At 41.0% G+C, this 22,587-nt stretch overlaps 1 protein-coding gene across 1 annotated transcript in view; it reads left to right on the top strand.

Moving 5' to 3' along the window:
- The window catches only part of sez6b (seizure related 6 homolog b), a 141,333-nt gene that overhangs the window by 62,327 nt on the left and 56,419 nt on the right, over positions 1-22,587 (top strand). The gene's annotated exons all lie outside the window — the stretch shown is intronic.

Genomic DNA, 22,587 nt, shown 5'->3' on the forward strand with positions numbered 1-22,587 from the left:
ATTAAGCACTGGGGCAAAAGCAAATGCAAAATTGTAACTATTCCAAATGTATTCAGATTGATGTCACTTTTGTGTTGCTGAATGTCTTTATATTATCAATATAAATTTTAATGTTGGACAACGATGGTAATTCCAATTTAATAAGAAATTTTAATTCTAATTTAAAATAAGAGGCCTCCACAAGAAGCTATCAGTAGAGCCACATGAGAAAGGGGACAGGCTGTGTTTTCATTTAATTTTTCTTAATTGAAAAGGCAGACCATTATCCTTCATGGAAATTAGGTCACCAATACCCATGCTGTATAATTTTCCGCTGGACGTTAGGTCTGCCACACCAGAGCACTCCATTGATATTTGAGTGACATGAGTGGCCACATCCTTCTTGCACGTCGCCATGCACCCTTACTTTCTTCTTTTTCTTTTCTAACCATTTTACTTTTTACAGAACCCAGGGAGGCTATTAGACTCAATTTACACTCAGTAAGCACTCACAATTTGAAGCATCGGTGCAATTTTACATTACATTACAGTGCGGCTACCTTTTACATTGCACTGTCCCTGCCTGTGCTGCCTCTTGACATTGTGGCAGTGAAACTAAAGCCAATAATGTGGTTTGTTTCTGGTCTCATGTTGTCATACCACATTGTATTTTGCATCTGAATAATAGACCCATAGTATGCGTTGCAGCTTAATTTGCATTCCCAGGTTTTCATTTAGATAAATGGCTTTTCTGGTGGTATGTCATGGTGGAACGGTTTAGATGAAGTTTCTTGAAGAAGTGCCGTATTGTTGGTTTTGCAGGATTTTGTTCTGATTTATCCACAAGGGGAGAAGGGAGAAAGTCGACAAAGCAGCTTTTTAAATTTAGCAGCTTTCAAACCATCTGTAGTCTGTGAGTTAACGTGGCCAGACTGTCACTCACCAGAGAGTACCCTCAAGTTCTTTTGGAACTTTTTTTTTTTCTCCCCAGCCTACAATAAAGCAGCTGTGGAAATGTACTGTAAATGCCCAATGTCACCTCCACAAATACATTTGGCTCGTAGACAGTGGCAGCCACTCCAAATGATTACACCCTCTCTATCCTCTCCAGGGCATTCAGTATCATTTTTGAAGCATCCGACCTTTTTGGGGGTTGCATACCCGACGATTTAAGCAACGCCCTTGTCTCTACCTGAAAACCTCCTCATCCATGATTAACTCAGAGAGCTTTGCTTCCTGCTGCTCATAAAATATACAATGGCCATCACCGAGCTGACCTTCCAGATGCCGGGGCTAATATATTTAGGATAAAAAATGAATATGTTGCTGCAAATCATTGTCAATGATGTGCCCCAGCTGCTTCCCATCAGCAATGCGAAGAGGAAAGGAAAGAGGGGGGATGCGGGTGTCAGAAAATCAAAAGGCAAATAGAAGAGGAACAAAGGGGGAGTGGATAAGGCCAGATGTCTGCGATTTCTGTGTCCTGTTTTCCAGCATCCCTGCTGTGGAAGTAGAGAATATTATTAGACTTTGGCTAATGACACAGAACTCCAACTGGCAAAATAGGACCAGTCTTGAACCACTGGAGCGACCTGTGGGTCTAGACACCATTTATTTTGTGTAATACAGAGACATAAATTAAAATATTTTAATAAATTGCCAGCAAGTGGGAAGAAACACTGACACTGCATCTAAAAGTCTGAATTTTAAGGAACTGTTCAACAGCAGCCACCCCTGCCCAGTGATAGACTAGAACAACATCTGCATTGCTGTCAAGTCACTTAGATGAATACGTCTCTGGCTATGGATTGATTGAGAGAAAGCAATGTGGGAAATGAGCTAAATTTGACACAGCGTCTTGTCTGCATCATGGAGTGAAACACAACGGCAACTAGTCAAGCTGCCATTCCTCAGCTGAAATAGTTCACTTAGAAGGCAGAAAATATATGGGAAAGGAAAGGAAAGGAAAGGAAAGGAAAGGAAAGGAAAGGAAAGGAAAGGAAAGGAAAGGAAAGGAAAGGAAAGGAAAGGAAAGGAAAGGAAAGGAAAGGAAAGGAAAGGAAAGGAAAGGAAAGAAGTGTGTGTAGACGATGAGAGGATGAGATAGCATGAGGAAAGAAGAAAGGGCAGTACTAAGTGAATACCACCTGAGCTTAAATAAATGCAATCCACTCTCCTTGTCCATTTACTTTAATTATTAAAAGTGACTCCAGTGTCCGGATGTGGCGGAGACGTGGCAGCTAATTAATTGCTCATGGATTATCTGTCTTCTACTTTTGTTTGTTTACCGACCTCTTTAAATGGACTCTGAATGAAATGTCTTATCAGCTTCTCTTAACTAAATTGAAAGGATTCCCCCCTCGGATAGACAGACTTAAACAGACGAGGAATTCAAATGATATTGGACATTAAGGTGGATCATTTAGGTTGTTTGGAGCTCCTGGTTGGTTGTGTGGAACTTTCTATGCACCATGAGCAGGACTCTGATCAGTTTTATCAATGAATCATCCTCACTGATGTACTTACTAATGTTTTTATTCATCCAAATAATCTTGGCTGCCTAATTTGATAATCTTATTGTACGACGAGACAAAAAACACATGAATACGTCAACTAATAACATTTGAATTGTGAAATAATTTCACATAACTAGTATGATTGACAGAGTTTATGTGGTGATGGAGAGAACAGTAACAGTCAGTCATATAGTGCTGCATATAGGATGTGACCTCAAGAATTTCTTCATTAGAATGACCAAAAACATCAGTGTTTTTAAAGTTTTAAAATCTGAAAGTAGACAAAGGGAAGAGAAACAGAAATATTATATTTGTGTATTTGTTTATTCAAAAATGAACCAATATTATATGTCTGAGAGGTACAAAATAGGGTTGTCAAAGCTAACGCAGTAAACAGCAGACATGTTTAGTCACTCTATTTTTTGCAGCTGTGATGGTAGCCAACAAGAAATAAAACAGTTGAAGGTGTCGTCCGTTTTTGTGGCAGTTTTGACACTTATCAATGAAGATGAATAAGACATTTTGCGGTTTTGGTTCGTGGCAGCCCTAAAATAATTAACTACAAAAGATCGAAGCTGGCTGAAGCCTCGTATTATGTGACAGCAGCAACAAATATTTTATTTACTATGGCACAGATGACGAACGTTCTGTTTCCGTTTTTGTGTTTTTTTGCTTTTGTCCGACCTGTGGCTGAAACTGAAGCTAAAAGGCTGCACTGCGAAATGCATTTTCAAGAAGAAGGTCATTTCTTATTCCAGTAAACTCCATTTCATATACCTTAGTAACTTCTCACTGTGCAGGTCCTGGGGCGCCGAACTCTCGGTGTATGAATCTGGGTTGGGGCCACACACAGAATATGCGAGAAGTGCTGTCGGCAAAGTAGAAAAAGAGAGTTCATCACCTTGGCGAGGCAGCCCCGGGGTGAGCTTTGTTCAATCTCCTTTCCCTCATCTGGCCAAGCACCTCAGAAATGCAAAGGTCCTTAGAGGTCGCATTTCTTATCACAAGGCATAATAAGACCTCACGGCAATGTAGAGACTGCACGTCTGATTGCTGACAGTGCTGTGATTGTGAGATTTGAGATTCCGACCACTTTCAGATGTGTTTTCCACTTCTCGATAATGAGCTCCTGTATACGTACAGTATAAAGACGCACAGACAGTTTTATAGAGACGAACATGTTCTGCCATGAAGTGGTGATTTATAATCCTTCAGCATCCTATTTGTAACTATCAATATGATAATGGCCGTGAGGCGTTCAAGTGTCTATTCAGGACTGTAGTGTTGTAGTGTGGCTTACATGGACGGCAACAATTAATATTGGGCTGCAGCTCTGTTTCATACCAACGGCAATTATGTTGGAGCATCCTGTTATTCAGATCAGTCTCATAACATATCGCAAAATCTATTTTGAGTTTCAATTAATAAATGAATGAATGAATGAATATGTACACTCTTTATGACCACGTCAATAGACATTGAAGCCTGAGGGATTTTGAAGGTAGCCCACTGAACATTAAAGTATTTCAATGTTAAGTAGCTTAGATACATCAGTTCAAATGCTGGATCTGGACACATGTACGGTTGGAACGAAGGGAAATCTGAGTCTCTCCTGCACATGTGTGGCTGTGCTCAAGGCCTCATTTGCTGACAGTCATCTGTACGTTCACTGCCAATGTATAGTCGGCACTACAGGGTATTGCGTCTCTGCCAAAATGTTCTGGAGGAGACCAAAGGAGCGGGAGAACAGTGGACGTCGTGGGGTGTTCAGGTGCCTGGAGGCGAGCAGTCAAGGTGGTTTTGTGTTACCACTGAAGAAAGTGACCACAGAGGGAGTGCGTTTGGAGTTTCTCTGGTCCCAACACCAGTTCTACTCTCCAAGACTTCTTAGAAGTCTGTTCTTTACCTTGTCTTTATTTTAGTGTCTTACCTCCTTTTTCTGTCTTGTTTTGACCACACTTTTATCAACTATGATGACAGTGTATGTATCCAAGTCATTTAGGTTTGATGAAGATTGATGAAGGAATATTTAGATGTAGCTTCCAAAGATTAATTGTTTTCATTTTAGATTAAATCTGGTTTATTGTCATTGCTGATGGCACGGGTACATACACAATGATCCAGTGCATAATTAAACCAATGATAGTGTACGAGCTATGACTATTCTATGGGTTAAATACACCGTATGTCCAGTAGTGCGACATTAGGATGGAGGACGGACGAATGACTGTGATTGTGTGGTGTCACTGAGGAGCTGAGTGAGCAGGGAAACAGCTGCGTGAAAGAAATTGTTCCTGAACCTATACTGGCTCTAAATTGCTTCCCATAGGGCAGGAGGGCAAACAGTTTGTCGGTGGAGTGAGAGGCAATCCTGCACGCGCTTCGCCAACTCTGTATGTCCTCGATGGCGGGTAGCGGCACACCGGCCGTGCGTTGTGCTGTTTTCGCAGCCCCTCTGCAGTGCCTTCCGATCTGAGACGGTTTCATTTGATTCACTCTCATTGTTTATTTACGGAATAGCCAGTCTCTTTTGGCTCTGTGCGGTTTAGACAGCAAATATTTTTTCTTCTATACCAAGTTGTTGTACTGCATGGTCCTCTGGGGTGGAGATAGCGATCAATTTAATTGGCAAGGTGCCCCATTTCAATTTAAAAGTGTAGTATTCTGTAAAATTGCTTCAGGACACCTCTTTGCAAAATGCTATACTGAAACAGGAGGCTGTGTTTGTTGGTTCACCAGTTCTGCTTTCTCGTAACCGAACCTGTGAGAGTGGAAACTGGACTATTGTTGGCTCGGGCCACTAAATGAAAATAAACAGCACAGTACATTATGGTAAAGGATGGTGATGTGTACACTGTTTTATGTGAAAATGAACAAAACCGAGATACCAAGGTATATTGTAAAGCACGGGTCTTCAGCAGGGGGTCCACGACCCCTAGATGGTCCATGGAGGTACTGCAGGAGGAGGGGGTCGCAAAACCTTTGGTTGATTAGACATTTTTATATATATATTTTTTTTTAATTTTCCCTCACAAATTTCTTTTTTTTTTAAAACACACATTAACATGAATCCAACCTATTTTAGTAAAGGGATAAAGGATAGCTTAATACTAATAATACTAATAATAATACTGTATTTATAAATAGCACTAGGCCAAGTTTAGGAGGGGTCCCTACTTAATCTCACCATCAGTTTGAGGGTACTTGGCCTGAAAAACGTTGGAGACCTCTGTTGTAAAGTATTCATTAGCAAGGTTTTCTGGCTCCCCTTGAACAGAGCCAGTCTGATCACCAGGCGATATATATTTCTTCAGCTTTAGTTAGATATTTGAGAACCTTCCCTGCGCTGCGCTCCGGTCAACGTGTGTGGTTTTTAAATGTGATCTATAAGTAAATGGGCCTCGCTATTGATAATACTGTGTGATGTGACACTGTGTTGTGATTACTCTGACAGTCTTCTTATTTAATGAGAGCCTTCCCAGTGTGTGTCTCCCAGCTTACCGTACAAAGATGAGAGCCAAGGCCAAATTGCAATCTCCCCGTAGAGAGCTTGAAACAGATACAAACAACAGTCAGCAAAGGTTTGGCCTCGGATAGTGCGGGGTATCGACTGGTGGATCGATACCCTCAACTGCTTTAGCTGAGCCAGACTCCTCCTCAGCTCAATAACGCACAGTTCTATCTTCAGTCCCTGTCTGGACTGATCGCAAAGATTGATTAGGAAACATTTGTCAATGCTGAGACAGTTTCTGGGAGGAATAGGTAACATTCACTTGCTGTGGGAGCAGTTGTTGTATTACTTTAAGGTATTTTTCCTCTCATTTGCAAGTAGTTTTGTCACAAGTTAACATCCTCTGCTTGGTTGTTAGGTTGTGATAATAGTGGTGCTGCTGCCGTCTTTCATGCTGAGGCCTGTTGTCTCCTATACTTATAGTCTGATTCATACTGAAGGAGCTGAAAAGAGGCATACTGAGGCAGGACACCTAAAGCACTTAATAACCGAGTCAACCTAAGCTGCACGTCAGAGCTGCATAATGCATGAGCTTCATTATAATACCGTGCATATCTTTACCCTTTAGCTCCATCATGTCTTTGTGTATTTCCAGAGAAGGAGAGGGTCAGCTTTCCTTTAAAGAGTTAATTGCTGCAGTTTAAAAAAAAAGAAGAAGTTGAGCACATAAACTGAGTTTAAACTTATGTTTGCGGTAAAGTAATTACCTCATTTTGTTTCAGGGCATCGAGTTTTGAGAATAAAAGTCGTTAATTGAAAGCTGTTAGTGATCTCAGTCAAATTTCCTATAAACTACATTCACATGTGGTCAGTCTTCATTAGCAATTTGCATTAAACAGGAATCCTCTGTGGCAGTGATTAGTGTGACCTTCAGATCATGCTGTGCAATGCAAGGGGATGATGAAAAGCAGTGGCCTTCCCCAGCATCCCATTTATGTCACGCTTCACTTACAGTACCTAATCTGAAGTCACAGTACAGTACAGTTGCACAGTAAGTGTGCCCCCTATGTGGCAATAAGAAACGTAAGATGAAAGGTGCGGAGGTCAGAGTGGACTGTGGGTGCCTTGGACATCAGGCTTTCACTCAGAAGATATTTGCCTTTATTGCCACTGAATATTAACAAAATATACAATTTTTCTGTAACCGTTACATTTGCACACATCACATTGTTACACAACAAAATCCTCAATATTCACATATGGTGACAAGGTTGGGACAACAAACTCAAAGTAAATGAAGGAAAACGTGTCTTTGTTTACCACAGGAGTAGGGAGTATGAATGCAGCTTTGCAGCCTTAAGTTAGCCTTAGATATAAACTATATGGATGTATCTTCTATCTATGGATATCTTCCATGGATATAATGGAGGGATGACTACTTAACTTGCTAGAGTTTGACCTTGAATATAAAAAGAGATTTCAGGTCAGAATGGTTCTAGTGAATCCGACAGATAAATGATCAGTTTGGGATGGCCAGGCCAGGTCAACACCTTGTTCTGTTTTAGTTGTTCCTAAAGCATTTTTGTGCGTGTGTGTGTGTCTGTGTCAGGCTGCATCCTGCTGGGGATGGCTGCTGCAATCAAGGAGTGTCATTGTTACAGGGTGGGGGTGTTTTTTCTTGTCTAGGTAGGTGGCTGGTACATGTGTAAGTAACGTCCACGCGAATGCTAGGTTCAAACGTTTCAGAGTGGAACATTATATCGTCGGGAGATGGTTAATGTTAATGATGGTTAATGTTCACTTCTCCTGTCGGTGGTTTTAATGTTGTGGCTGACCGGTATAGTTAGAGTAACAAATCTCAGAGAATGTCTCTACGGTAACACTCGATCTTTAGTTTGTTTTGCTTCAGTCATTATTAATCCTGAGCAATTCCACTGAGGACTACCTGTCAAAATTAATCACAACGTACATCCATTTCAGACACTGCGCTAGCTTCTCTTGTTGTAGTTATCCATCTGCAGAGATATCATGTGAGCAAGGTCAAAGGACTACCCTCCACTCCATTGCCCCTCCCCTGCTCCTGCGCGTGTGCGCCATCCGAGTACTTCAAATCACTCAGAGATGACAATCGCATGAAAGATCCTTGTACTGAGATCATGGTGCCTTCAAGTGCATTCTGCCAAATAGCTATTAAAATGCCCTACACTCGGTGATTGCCTTTCAGAGAGGAGGAAATTGGAGAAGGCAATAGATTGGGTCGGAGTATTAAAATGGTGGAGGGGTTGATTAGATACGAGCAGCCTGTCAAGATCTCATTGACCAGAGGAAAGGATGCACTGTCAGGAAGCCGCCCGGTGGACCCCACACAAGCCCGGAGAGTGAACAATTTTAACCCCTTCGTCCCTCTCTATGGGCAGCAGTAGATTGTCGTTGATTTTTTAATTTTTTTCAGGAATTGCTGCTGAGTGAAAGACAAAATAACAGTGTTGAGAGCTAAACTGGTGAATATATAAAAGACAGAAACTCTTTTATATAATTTATCGTTATTTAGATTAACATAAATAAGCACAGCTAGCAGAGCCTTTATCCATTGTCGCTAGCCCCTGGCTTGCATCTCTGAGGAAAAGCATGGTATAAATACACCAAACAATGCAAAAGGACAAAAGCCCTTCGACCCAATTCCGTACAGGCACGTAAATAAATATGGACTAAAGTTGTAAAAAGAATAGAAGCCAACGTAACTGAATAAAATATTTCCCCTATAGGTATGTTGTAAGCTGTTGTTTTTTCTAAAGACATTTGAATATGATACTGCTGGTTCATTTAAATCGTTACTGATGTTAAATGGTCAGACATTAATGGTCAGAAGAGGGTGGAGCTAAAGTGTCCGGCCAGTTAGGTACCTATATTAGCTTATACCTGTACGTATTATATATTTATACAAATCCCATCTTGTATTATCAAAGTATCATACCATTAATTTGATGTAATAATCACAGCTACAGAGAGAAACAAATGGACTGGCCCATGCCTTTTAACTGGATTCAGAATTTCTGATTCCCCACCATCTCCTTTCATAACCTTTCCCTTCAGGCTCTTTGACATTAATGTCAGCTTTTCCCAAACATGATCTCTGGTTGAATTCTAGTACCATCTGAACATTTCTTTTATTTCTAGACTCTTTCCCCGTTCTTCATTGCAAAATGCCTGAATAAATGAAACGAACACCTGACCTCATTCTGACCAGCTACAGCATCATATTATCACCAGTTGCTGCAGAGACCTGTGGTAGCTCCCAGCCCCTGGTTTGAAAGGCACTGCAGCTGCAGAGCGCTGTATCGGTTCAAACTCCCATGATGCATATCCCGCACTAAACCAGGCCAATCTCCCTTTCATCTGCAGAAAAGCTGCCTCTGCTTCTCCCTCATGACTCCGGTGTTTACACTCAGACAGCGAGCGGCTCAATGAACAGCAGTCAAACAGCTCTATAGACAGCAGCAGCATTCAATAAAACAACCTCTGAACTCTCCTGCCGCTGCCCTGGGTTGTCTAGTGTGGTACCAGGCTCATCTCTCTCAGTCATTTACTCATTGAAAGCAACAATCTTTTTATCTGAATAAGGATTGAGCCTGTGGCCTGTTGAGAGATTACGACAATTTCTATAATTTTCCCAAATCATGTACTGCCTGTATAGCTGTAAATACTACATCTTCACATCATCTGTTTGAGAGATTGCTGCAAGCAGTTTTTATTCAAAATTAGAGCATTGACAAGGCAACATCAACAAACAGAAACAAGTATAAGTAAAACGAGCAGTGTTATTGTATATATCATAGCTGACGTAATCCCAGTTACCTACAGTGAGTGCAGCTATTTCATCATAAATGATGACATAGTGGAACCATTGCATAGTTTCCCCGTGCCCTGTTATCCGTCAGACCAAGCAGACGTGATGTTACACCCTCCAAAATGTGATGCAGGCAAAATGTCACAGTGAATAATCAGAGCGCTCCGCAACGCGATGCCGCATGCGCGCGACAACAGGTAACGCAAGCGGACCCCACAACCAACGAACAGACGTTGAAGAACATGCTCTTACAAAATGTAGTGCAGCGTGATGGCGCAACAAATAAACATTTTGTACAACAGACATGAGGTCAGAGTTAATTAACACCGAATGAATAAAACGCAGCACACTGGGATCACGCTGAATAAATAACATGAGAATACAGTTCTGAAGCTCTCAATTTTAGCAACCAGCCCGCTCTAATTGGTCAGTTGGCCTTATTCTTTTGTCACTGCTTGATTGCTTATAGCATGCCACTCGAGTATCTAAAATGTTGCAGGATATAGACCGATCAGGCATAAAATTATGACCATCCACAGGAGAAGTAAGGAACATTGACCATCTTGTGACAATTCGGTGTTATGCAGCAGAACGTTTGGACCTGACATTCATGCGAATGTTATTTAGACACCCACGCAGACCAGACCATCACGTGAACCATGCAGAATCATCACGTGACTTTAGTCTGACCTGTTCAGGGAGATTCAATGACCATTTCGTATCCTCCTCCGTAACATGTGTTGTTGTTTTTTTGGCTCCTGATTAGCTGTAACATAGCCCCCGGAAAAATCAGCAAAAACCTGACATAGGTTCAATTATAGAACTTCCATGTGGAGCTTTACTTAACATCACTCCAGGGGAGTAGAGAAACATGGAGTCACACTTAATTTGGCAGCGGGGGAGTCGTGAATGTATCATCTGGTTGTGACTGTTCCTGTCGCTGTCAACCTGAGCGATGGTGTGAAAAGCACGCAGCGACACCGATCGGGGTTGTTGTCAGTTGTGAATTTACTACTCTCTACAAAGAGCAAGCACGGAGAGAGCTGGATGTGTGGAAAAGACAGCTTTATCTGTCTTCATCAGTTCTGCTCTGACGGGACATTTCTGGGATGACTGCTAGCGGGTCTCATAATAGCTAATGGCTGCAGACAGATTTTGATACAATGACTGTTTTATTTATTAATTATTAGTATCTGGGCAACAGATTTGATCGTTTGCCTTTGGATTCAAGTTCAGTTAGCTAACACCTATTTACGTTCTTCCAAGTCATAGCAAATATATACACCAGACCAGACACCCCCACCCCATAGCAATGACAGTAATGGAGGCTTCTGCAGATAGGCTGTGCTGGCTCGAGAAGCACCCACTTAAAGGACTGTAGTCTGACAGTTGCAATGTTAGTACTTTTTCTTTTTCAAATCATCACGTTTGAAAAATGTGTTACTGCTTCACAGGATGCACTTAAGAGTTTAGCTTAAATTTGAGGTTATGTGAGGTTGTGTTTACGTCATTTTCTTCCAGATCAAATTTCAAGTCTTCTATGAACCTGCTGACTCAGAGTTTGACTGTCCTCCGTGCATCTGATGAGATGGGGAGTGGGGGATATATGCTTGTATACCACATCACACTGAGTGCAGGTGTTCTGCTGTCAGGAAACATGTGACCGTAGCATGGGAAGCTACGGAGTGAAGACTGACTGAAGGGCATGAGTCTGCGTTCTACCTGTTTCTCTCTCACCAGTGTCTTTGCCCTCAGCTCTGCCTTTTGTGAGGGCCCATTGTTGGCTGAAGATTTAAGGCTGAGGTAGGTCTTTTAGATGTGCACAGTGCAGCGCTGCACTTTAGAAATTTTCTCCGCTGGGGCTTTTTCTGATGTGGGTGTTTTTTTGTTTTTGTTTTTTTTTTATTCCGTTTTAGGTGGGCCACGCTTGATGGGTCAGCTATCAGCTCTGTGCAGCCCGCCACATAAGGCCTTTGATTCGGCACTCGAAGACACATGCTTACTCGCAACACACATGCATAATAAACATCTACTGTGCACCTTACAGAGCCCGATACCTTTCTACAATGCCCTTCTCTATGTCCTTGACTTTTCACTTCACTTTGTTTTTTTGTGGAAACACTAGCCTGCTCCACCTCAGCCTTTCACAGGCTTATTTTATATAGACAGCACCCAGCATACATATCAAGACAAACTAAAAACTAGATTTTGTTTTGGAAAGAGAATAATCCCTAATGCCACATTTAAGACGATATTTGAAATACAAAAAGAAACAGTGTTTGATGAGTGACTTTAAAGATCGAAGATGTGAGAAGTCAGGACTAAACCGATAGATCGGTGTTAATAAAGCTAACTGCGGGCTCTTCTCTGCTACAAGTTGCTCAGTCAATTAAAACTGATCTTGTGTTAACATTGTATTGACTCAGTGAGAAAGATGTGGCAGCTCCGCTAACCTCACGTGAGCCCATAAAAGAATGGGAAAACAGCAAAAGAAAGGAAAGTCTCCGTTAAATCTCAAGCACCGTCGTAAAGAATACTTTACAAGATCTAAAACGAGTCTGAAAAACTCCCAGTGAATTTGCTTTGCACGTTGCAGTGTTCAGAGCAAACTTTTGCACTTGCTGATAACACTGTATTTAAACTCTTGAGTAAACTATGTGAGAGTTCCTAATGTGACTTTAACTGTTTAACCGTTTTCTAATTCTGCTCCGTAGCTGTTTTTCTTCATGCTATTTCTCTTCGCCCCATATGTATCCGATGTCCCTCTATGCAATTTATTCTGAACGGCATTTCTAGTGACAAACTGGCCTAGGTAACCTCCATTGTTTTGGTTCTTACACACAATAGACTGCAGTGTGCCTGAATTTATTTTTCATTTCCACGTTCACTTTACCCATTGTTCCCCTTTTTTTGTTTGTTTTTTAAGCCTGCGCAGTATTATTCTTCCCCCCTCATTGTTGTGTAAACCTAGTAATGGGGCAGGCAGGTAGGGATTGTGGTAGGTCGTGGAATATAAAATCACAAAGAGGTAAACAATGGAAAAATTGGGTACACACCACATGTTACCTGACAAATATGAGCCAAAGAGAAAGAAAATAATAATTAAAAAAACTACTTAAAGATGTGTTGTTGCTAATTATGTCACTGACAACAAAGTACAACACCTATCTGTATATGCACCAATCAACCACAACATTATGACCAGGAGAAGTAAATAACATTGGCCATCTTGTGACCACAAGACAAGCCACAAAAATATTACTTAGTTTGCTCTCATGTCTTGTTCAGGGTTGTGTCCTCAAATACAAAGAAGGACACAAAGCTGTGTCCGGAGGCACAAAGACGTCCACAGGGGGTGACCTCTGTAACGCTGGGCATCTGTGTTGGTGCAGGAGGTGACGCTTTTGTTGCTGAGAAGCTTCCCTTCAGCATGATGCTACCACCTGTGTTGATATTCAGAAATCTGAATCGGAAACAGTTTCAGAAATTTGAATCAGACTGTGTACTGGACACAACTTGGAAAATATGGCAGTTCTTTTCATTTCAGTCCTCCCTAGGGTCGGGTTACTTGGTAGAGCTGCTCTGCCTTGCACAAGAGAGTGAAGATCTGTGAAAATACCCCTGATGATTACAATGCTATCATAAGAGACTTCAAACTGCTTCTACCCTACCCTGAATCATAGTAATTGTTGCTATAGTGTTTAAAGCTCTATCCATCATTGTTTTTAATATTCTAAGAAGAAAAGTTGTTGCATTGTCCTTCTAAGGAAGACGGTAGTCTTCAGTTGCTGATGTTGTGTGTGACTGTGGATGTGCGCTACTGAAGTGTGGGCACATTGCAATAAGAATTTAACACGATCTACCCGCACTACATTCACAATCTACTGGCGGAACGCCATCGACAAGCTGTCATTGAGCTATAGGGGTACACCGTGGACAGGCAGCCAGTCTGTCGTGGGGCTAACACAGAAAGACATTAACTATTTACACTCATTAAAAAAATCGTCAAAAAGCTAACTTAACCTAACAAGCATGTCAGTTTTCCACCTTTTATTGAAATGTTCTGTCACAAGAACATCTTATAATCCAATCTTTTGAAACTGACCATCAGAAAGGTGTCGCTTTTATGAATAAGGTTGTGTTAAACAAGGTTTTACTTCACTGGCTTGTACTGGTTCTAATTGGAAACACAGCTTTGCAACTTGCAAACGCAATGGAAAGCAGCATTATCACAAGCAAACATTTACTGTGGAGTACCTAAAATAAACTCCCCACCTTAGTATTAGCACTGGTGACAACAACTATTTTATATGTATGCCAACTACGGCCCAGTTGTGTTAGGACGATGCTCTCACTCAAACAGCTGCCTTCAAGTCGCTGCACGTGAACATCCTTTTGTTGTTCCAAACAGTGTAACATCTGTTCAATATTACCTCATTCATCTTCATAAATGTCACTTAGAATGTTTCTAGCGCCTGATTTGCAAATCTGCAAATCTACAGAGAAACATTTTTTGTGAACAAAAAAATAAAGAAATAAATTAAACAATAACTTGTAATAATAATAATTGCTGGTTATGCCCATGCATATGCATATGCCCAAATGTTTCAGATCATCAATAAAATTTAAATAAAAGACAAAGACAACACAAATAACCACAAAATGCAGTTTTTAAATGGAAGCTTTCATTATTAAGTGGGAAAAATCCAAACCTACATGATCATATGTGAAAAAGTGTTTGCACCCTCAGTTAAAACATAACTGTGGTTTATCAGTCCTGAGTTCAGTTTCTCTAGCCACACCCAGGCCAGATTACTGGCACAGTTCAAGACCTGAATCCTATTGAGATACAGTGGCATGGGCTCAAAAAGGCGGTTCCTTCTCAACAACCCTCCAAAGTGGCTGAATAACAACAATTCTGCAAAGATGAGTGGGCCAAAACTCCTCCACAGCGCTGTAAAAGACTCATTGCAAGTTATCACAAACGCTTGATTGCAGTTGTTGCTGTTAAGGGTGGCCCAACCAGTTATTAGGTTTAGGGGACAATCACTTTTTCACACAATGCCAAGTAGCCTTGGATATTGTTAACAACAACAACCTTCATTTAAAAACAGAATTAAAATATGTGTTTACTTGGGTTATCTTATCTCAAACAAATAAGAAATAAGGGAGGAGGTAAGCACTTTTTTCAAACTTCCAATGCAAAAGCACAGTTGCATTAAAATCAAATGTTTGTTTAGACACAAGCGCGTGTATGTGTACAAGGGTACAGGCCTATACACACGTGTTTGTGCATCATCATTAACCTTATGCGTGTAGTTTGGAGTGTTGTTCCTGTTTCTAAGGCGGCCTGACCTTCATCAGCCTGGCATCCATTACCAAGGATGTTTTCTGTTTATGTGTTTGGGCATCATCTTTACCTTATGCATGTACGCGTACACACATGTACACACATGCGTATAAGCACAGGTATGTGCAGATATGGGTACACGCTTATACACACGCGTTTGCGCATCATCATTACCTTACGTGTGTACGTATACACGCGTATGCGCAAATACACACATGCACGCATACACATTTGTTTATATGTGTGTAGACATACTTGTGTGTACACACGTTTTTATACTTGTACACGCGTGTATACATGTGTATATAATGAATATCATCATGACAGGTGGATGTTTGAATTCATTTTTGATCCTCTCGTTTCTGAAGGCTAGTCATCTCAGTAAGTATAGAGGTTTAGCTATAATCTACCAATCTGATGAGGATGATACGTCCTTGAATTGAAGGTGCAGGGTCTCAGTTTAATATACCAGCGAGACTTTTGCGAGCATTTTCTGAAACCATTTCATTTAAAAGTGTGGCAACTCGTTAGCTAGCAGAGGGATTCAAAAAAACTGTGGCTGAGGAAACGATGAACTGAAACGTGCACTGTCCGACAATAACGAAGTACATGCTCTCATGACAACAACGTTACTGTCACTCTGGTAAGGCCGTCATGATGTCCTATAGACTGCCTGTAAATGTGTTTCTTGCTATGAAGCTGGACATGTTAAGGCTGAGGTCTATGGGGACTGACTCACTACTGGAGACGGTCTCAGGTGTCCGTTCTGGTCAACTGATTGAAGTCATTTTTCAGCTCCTGATGTCTCCACCTTCGTTGCAGCCAGCAACTTTTGATTTTGTGGAAATGCAGATTGCACTGTATGTTCATTCGTGTTGTCTTTTTGTTGTTGTATTTGTTGTTGTTGTATGTTCTATTTAAAGATCTGACGCACATAAAAATAGAATAAGGCAAGAGGCAGCGAAATGCAGATTCCCTGGTTACAACACGGTCAAAAATATCAATTTTATTATGATGCCTACTTGGAAAAATGCCAGATGTTCACATGTAAAAGTGTTCATAAATTTACATAAATCAGACCCAACAACATAACAGTCAGCATTGACTTTATGTGTCAGTTTAATGTCAAGGACAGAAAAAAACATAATTAATCACATTACGTTTATGTCTAGAAGATGGTCTTACACTGAGACATTTTAGCTAAATGTTTTTACTATATTACAATTTACTATATTTCATGCGAATTGGGCGTCGTATTCTTCATTTTTTTTTATTGTTATGTCTATTTTTTGTTCATGTGCATCAATAAAGTGAGTCTGAATCTTGAATTGAAGTTTTTATCATGGTACTTGCACAGAAGCGTTACGCTATAATGCGGGTAATGTTGAGTACAACTTCAGTCAGAGAAACATCGCTTTCATTATTTTTGCAGCTAAGCGGGTTTGATCTGGAGTTTGCGAGGGCTTTACAAGCTCTCTGTGAAGGCTTTACATGCTCTCCAAGCTTGACCTTCACAGCTTCTCCTTTCTTCAGACAATCTTGTAGCCGTCTGCGTTCATGCTGTCCACCTGAGCAGTGATCACCTGGCTGTCTTGAAGGGAAAAGGGGAATAAAAACAGAGAAAGAATCCATCTCAGATGGTCACTGTGACACAATGTTCAATTTCCTTTCAAAGAGCCAGCCTAATCTCGAGTTACTCCCTCTTTTGTGTTTGTAGCAGAGGCTCTTGTGTGATAGCAACTTGCGTGGCGGAGACTTCAGGGCGTCTCAAGGACAGGGCTGTAAAAACAGGCCTGATCGTTTTCTGCACTTTTTCTTTTCATCACGTTGCTCTAAGGATTGTTAATATCGAATAGTTTGCCCTGTTGAGTAACGGCAAGGGAATTGCATATTCAGTTTGCTGTGCCATATTTTTAACTTGTAACCACTTCATGCAATATTAAAATGTGTTAGTGTTTGTATTGCACTACAACAACCTGCGCAAGATGACAGTTTGGTTTTTCCTGCTATTTTTGTACCAGAATAGAGCCAACACCATCAAACCTAGGGTGTTAAATACTGATGCAGTAGGAGTCTTTGCCATGAAGTGCACAGCTGACTCCAGTGTTAATGTGCACGAGGCAATATTTGACATTAAAGGCAAATGCTTTGGTGAAGTATTTGTGTCCTCACACTGCCGGTGAAAGCGTAACTGGCTACAACTGAGTTTGAATAGGAGATGGGGCAATAGGAAGCTACAAGCTGAAGCTGGATTCAGCATTTTTCAGCTCTCCATCCTTCTTTTACAAGTTCATTTTTAGTGATGCCGATAAGCAACGCTCCAACAGCAACAGCCGTTTGGCAATAATGTAGCTGGACGATAATTGTTTATTTTCACTGCAGCCGGCCTGCATTTATCTTGAACTCCATAGCAAGGTGTGTTTCTAAAGAATTTCGTGTCGGACCCCGCCATTCAAAATCCCTGGGGTTACAGAACAATACACACTGCATGTTATTAGATCTGCCGCTTCTGGTGAGAGAAGTGCATCTTCCAAAGTGCGGTGCCATTACCGCAGCCATCCACAGTGTTTACTTTCATTAAATCACATGCAAACGATGGCAGGCTGCAACAGAAATAATCACACACACTTCTCACAGACCGGCCTCAGCGTTCTGCCAGTGTATGTGAAAGACATCATCATTACAATTTCTCATTGCCTCCTTCACAACTTTCTTTTCAGCTTTTTACTTTTCTATAACAATGGTTGCGTTTTTGTGTAGAATATTGTCCTTCTGCTGCTCTGCACCATCAAGACAGAAAATATTATTTACCGGAGAAGGTGATGAGATCAGTGATGTGACTAGCTGAGAGCGCACTTAATTAATTTAGTCTAATTTAAGCAGCAGGTGTCATAACAACATATTCCTATTTGCACCTTTGCATGTTAATAGCATCAGACTGCAGCCACTTTCTGCTTTTAGTCACTAGTCTAGTCAAGTTTTCCTTTGAACCAGAAGTCTGTTTTAACCCAAATAAACCTAAACCAAACCTAAGCCTCGCCAAAGAGGTTTTTGTGCCTAAACATAACCTAACCGCAAAGCAAAACTGAACATCTTGTGATTTATGCAACTTCTCCTTCAAACTCTTTGTGTGGAATTTATTTCTGTTTCACGGTGTTGGGTTCCAATATTGCTGTGGGTGAATATCAGAGTCAGCTGCAAACCCAGTGTGCCATGGCATCAGTGTCACCTCGGAGGTGTGCCTGTGCTTGGGAAAACAGCAGCATTTCACACTGTGGGACTGAAAATGTATCGATCAGTTACATCACTATGACCACCTTCCTAATATTGTGTAGGTCTCCCTTGTGCCTCCAAAACTGTTGTGACTCATCAGATAATGGACATGGGCCTTCTGAAGGTGTCCTGTGGTGTCTGGCAACAGGAAGTTGTTAGTGGGGCCATTTGGGTCCTGAGGGTTGAGGGGAGGGGCCACTGTGGATCAGACTTGTTCCAGCCAATCCTACATACACTCGATTAGTTTGGGATCTAGTGAGTTTGGAGTCCAGGTCAACACCTTGTGCTGTTTTTTATATTTTTTTCATTCAGGGGGTGTCATTGCGGGTGCCTCTTCCGGTCTTACATAAGTTTCCAAGCAGAACATTGCCACAAGATGGTCAATGTTATTTACCTCTCCTGTCAGTGGTTTTAATGTTGTGGCTGATCGACATTACACACAGCACAGTGTGTCGTATTTTAGTGTACACAGAGGTTTCACCCCTCTGAACATTTTGCTGATTAGCTGGTATGCTCCTGTAAGCGTGGAGCACACGAGTTAACAGATGTGTAACCTGCTTGTACTTTTGCTTCATTACCGGCAAATCCTAGAATGTCTCAACATCAAAGGGCCAGGGCCCTGTTTCCAAGTAACAATAAATCCCAGAAGATGGTAGTTTTCCATTAGGATTGCCAATCTGCAGATTTTATGTTAACAACTAGTTTTTGCTTGCTAGTTAAGGCGGCTGCTTTTAGCACAGTTCCAGTGGGTCGGATGTTTGCATACACTCTTTTGACTGTGCCCTTAAATAAAACACAGTGCCTCTTTATTTGACATCGTGGGGAAATCAAGATGTGCAGTATTGTTTGCACAGCTCGTGGTACTTTTAGGCGTTTGGAAATTGTTCCCGAGGAAGAAACAGACTGGAGGTCCACATTTTTTCTTCCGAGGTCTTGGCTGATTTTTTTGTTTTGTTTTGTTTTTCCTCATCTCCTGTAGGCCGTAACGGATATGAGTTCACTTTTCAGCACCTCCAATAGAGATTAAAACTAGAAAGCTTCTTGAGTTTGATAAAGAAAGTACAATATGAATACAATTTAGTAGAGCGTGTAGAAATCTTACAAGAAATCGATCAGACTGTTAAAATGAATATTCCCATGAGAATAACGGCAGTTATAAAATGACAAAATACAATTCATACAATTAAAGGTAACTCTGAGGCTATTAAACCAGATTACTGGATGTTAACTACAGACAGTGAATGCCGGGCTGCATCAGTAGTCTTTTCTCAGTCTGGTCATTAAGGCAGACTGTTGTAGGGTCTTTTTACTGAAACACTAGTGTGTCTCCCACTGTGAGAAGATTTGCCTACTCTAGAAATGGCAACAACATGGATGCAATCTATTGCATCAATGGGAAAGTGATGAAGGCATTTCAATGGTTAATACATAATAGGATTTATTCACTATTGATAAGTACTGTAGGGTCTATTATTGCTGCTTGCCGGTTCACAAAACACTTTTTCTTATAGCCAGAGTGGAAGTCACCTGGAAATGGACCAATTCTAATTGTACATAGCGACATTTATTATGAAATCACAGTGAAGGGCAATGCATGCCTTATCAGTATGTATTTAAAATCAGTATTTTGTCCATACTAGCTTGTTCACCATAAAAACTTTATTTTGTGTTTATTTGAAAGTAGTAATCTATTAACTTAATGTTTGACAAGTATCATTATTATTATTATTATTATTATTATTATTATTATTATTATTATTATTCCCACTGTTAGAAATGTTTACACCACTCAGCTTCAAATACCCAATTGATTATTCGTAAGTGGTCATTTTGAGAAAAATTAGCATTAACCTGAATTGCTTAGTGGCAGCTGATGTTAAAAAAGAAAAACACTTTGACACAATACAATAAAAGTGGTTGACATTTACAACACGTTGCTGAAGTGTGAGGACACAATAAACTTCACTAGCTACGTCTAGATTAAACTTACCAATATAACTGTTTCCACTGTGTGGGTCCCTGTATCAGGAACAGAACTGGTCTGTTAGTAAAACAAAAAGCTGACGATTATAGTGTAAGTTCAAAATGAAAAGGGAAAGCAAATACAGAAAAGACCACATTTATTTGTTCTTTTCTTCCTATGTGCATTTACACATTTATTTCCTTTTTACTTTTAGCTTCTTTTTTTCGTAGCGCTCTTGGCACTCTGTACTAATAAATCCGGATTATCTGGACAAAGATGAAGTTGGATCACCATTACTCCTTATAGATCCGGTTTACACATTTTTAGGTTTAAATCATAAAAAAGTTTAATTTCAATTTTTCTATCACATTTTTTCATGCAGTGGTGGTTGTTTCTGTGGGCCGCGCTCAAAAGAAAACAGTAAAATGGAGTAAGAAATTATTTAGGAGCACCTTACAAATCAAATGTAGGAAATATGTCATTACCACAGATATGGAAGTTCCTCTGATGATGCTGTGCTGACGGGAATGTGTTTCAGTCTTATAGTGAGGACAAACAAATTCTGCCCAAAGAGTAAGACTCCAGTTATTCAGGACAGGACTGCTAGCGTAGCACACAAATCACAACAGCATAGATTTCTGTGCCACCATTTGTGACCTAGTAGCAATTTTTTGGTGCTTGCTTCCTCATTTTACACCCACATTGGCCCTAACACTGGCAGGGCAAGTGTCTTAGGTGGGCATGGTTCACCTAATCAGAGGAGATGCATACATAAGGCATAGCTGAAAATTCCCGTACAGACAATATGGAGTCTCTCCCTGTCACATAAGACCACCATGATCCCGAGACACTTGAACTCCTCCACTTGAGGCAGGACCTCCTCCCCGACCCGGAGTGGGCACTCCACCTTTTTCCGACTGAGGACCAGACTTGGAGGTGCTGGTCTTCATCCCAGCCACTTCACACTCGACTGCAAACCGGTCATAGCTCAACGAAGCTATGAGAACCACATCATCTGCAAAAGGCAGACACAACATCCTCTGATCACCGAACTCGACACCCTCCACCAGTCCAACCCGCACTGGAAACGAGTCCAACTACAGGGACCTAATGACTGGTTGGGCAAACTCCCATTTCCCCTCCAGCACCCCAGCAAACGTAAAGAGCTGGTCCATGGTTCCACGCCCGGGACAAAAACCGCACTGTTCCTCCTCGATCCAAGGTTCAGCTATTGATCATACCCTCCTTTCCAGCACCATTATGTTCATTATTATGTTTATTTAGTTAAGCCCTCATTAAATTGACTTCTGCCGCAGACACTGTTCGAAATGGACACCTTTTAATTTGAAGGTGAGATCTCTCCCCTCTTCCCGCTCTCAACTTCCTTCAATGTACAAGATGGATTGTTGAAGAACAAAGGTGCACATCCACATATGCTTTGCCTGAGAAGAGCAAAAGGACATAACACAATACTATACAAACCTACATGGATTTTTTTCAGATCAACTGCACATGATCATAACATGATTCACATTAAATCATCGTGTCCTGGTTTTATGTGTTGCACACATAAAACCAGGACATGAGGATTTAATGTGAATCATGTTATGATCATGTGCAGTTGATATGATATATCTGGAAGAAGCAAGATGGCTTATATCATACTTATTAATTTAGTGGAGTAGATCTAGAGGTTGTTCTGAACTCTTTTTTCCTGCGAGGTAAAAATCTTCCTGATAATTTCTTCCTGGCTATGGTCCTAACTTTCATGAGACAGTTTAGACAGTTAGTGGGGGGAGAAAAAATCCTCTGCGGCGTTTACTGACAGTCTGGGAGACACATCAGTCTGTTTCTGTTCCCTCTCCACCATGACCCACTTCTCCTACAGGAACAGATGTTCCCTCGACTCCACCATTCACTCACCTCCCTCTTAATTACTGCCGTTAATTAGCAAATACACGCACTCAGACACACACACACACACATGCACAACTCTTCACAGAAACCCTCGGAGTCTGCAACATTTACATCTCACGATAGGGACGTGATGCATCAATATATAAAACACAGCTTGATGCATTTGAGAGGTTAAGCAGCTTATAAAGCTGTAATTATGGATGAAGGGAGGGAATGTGATGTTTTGAAGGAGGGAACCAATTAGAGGTAAATAGAGTTTTTTTCTTACTGTGCTGGTCTGGGTATCTGTCT

The sequence above is a fragment of the Mugil cephalus genome, chromosome 9, assembly GCF_022458985.1.
Source record: "Mugil cephalus isolate CIBA_MC_2020 chromosome 9, CIBA_Mcephalus_1.1, whole genome shotgun sequence".
In the NCBI taxonomy this organism is placed as follows: domain Eukaryota; kingdom Metazoa; phylum Chordata; class Actinopteri; order Mugiliformes; family Mugilidae; genus Mugil; species Mugil cephalus.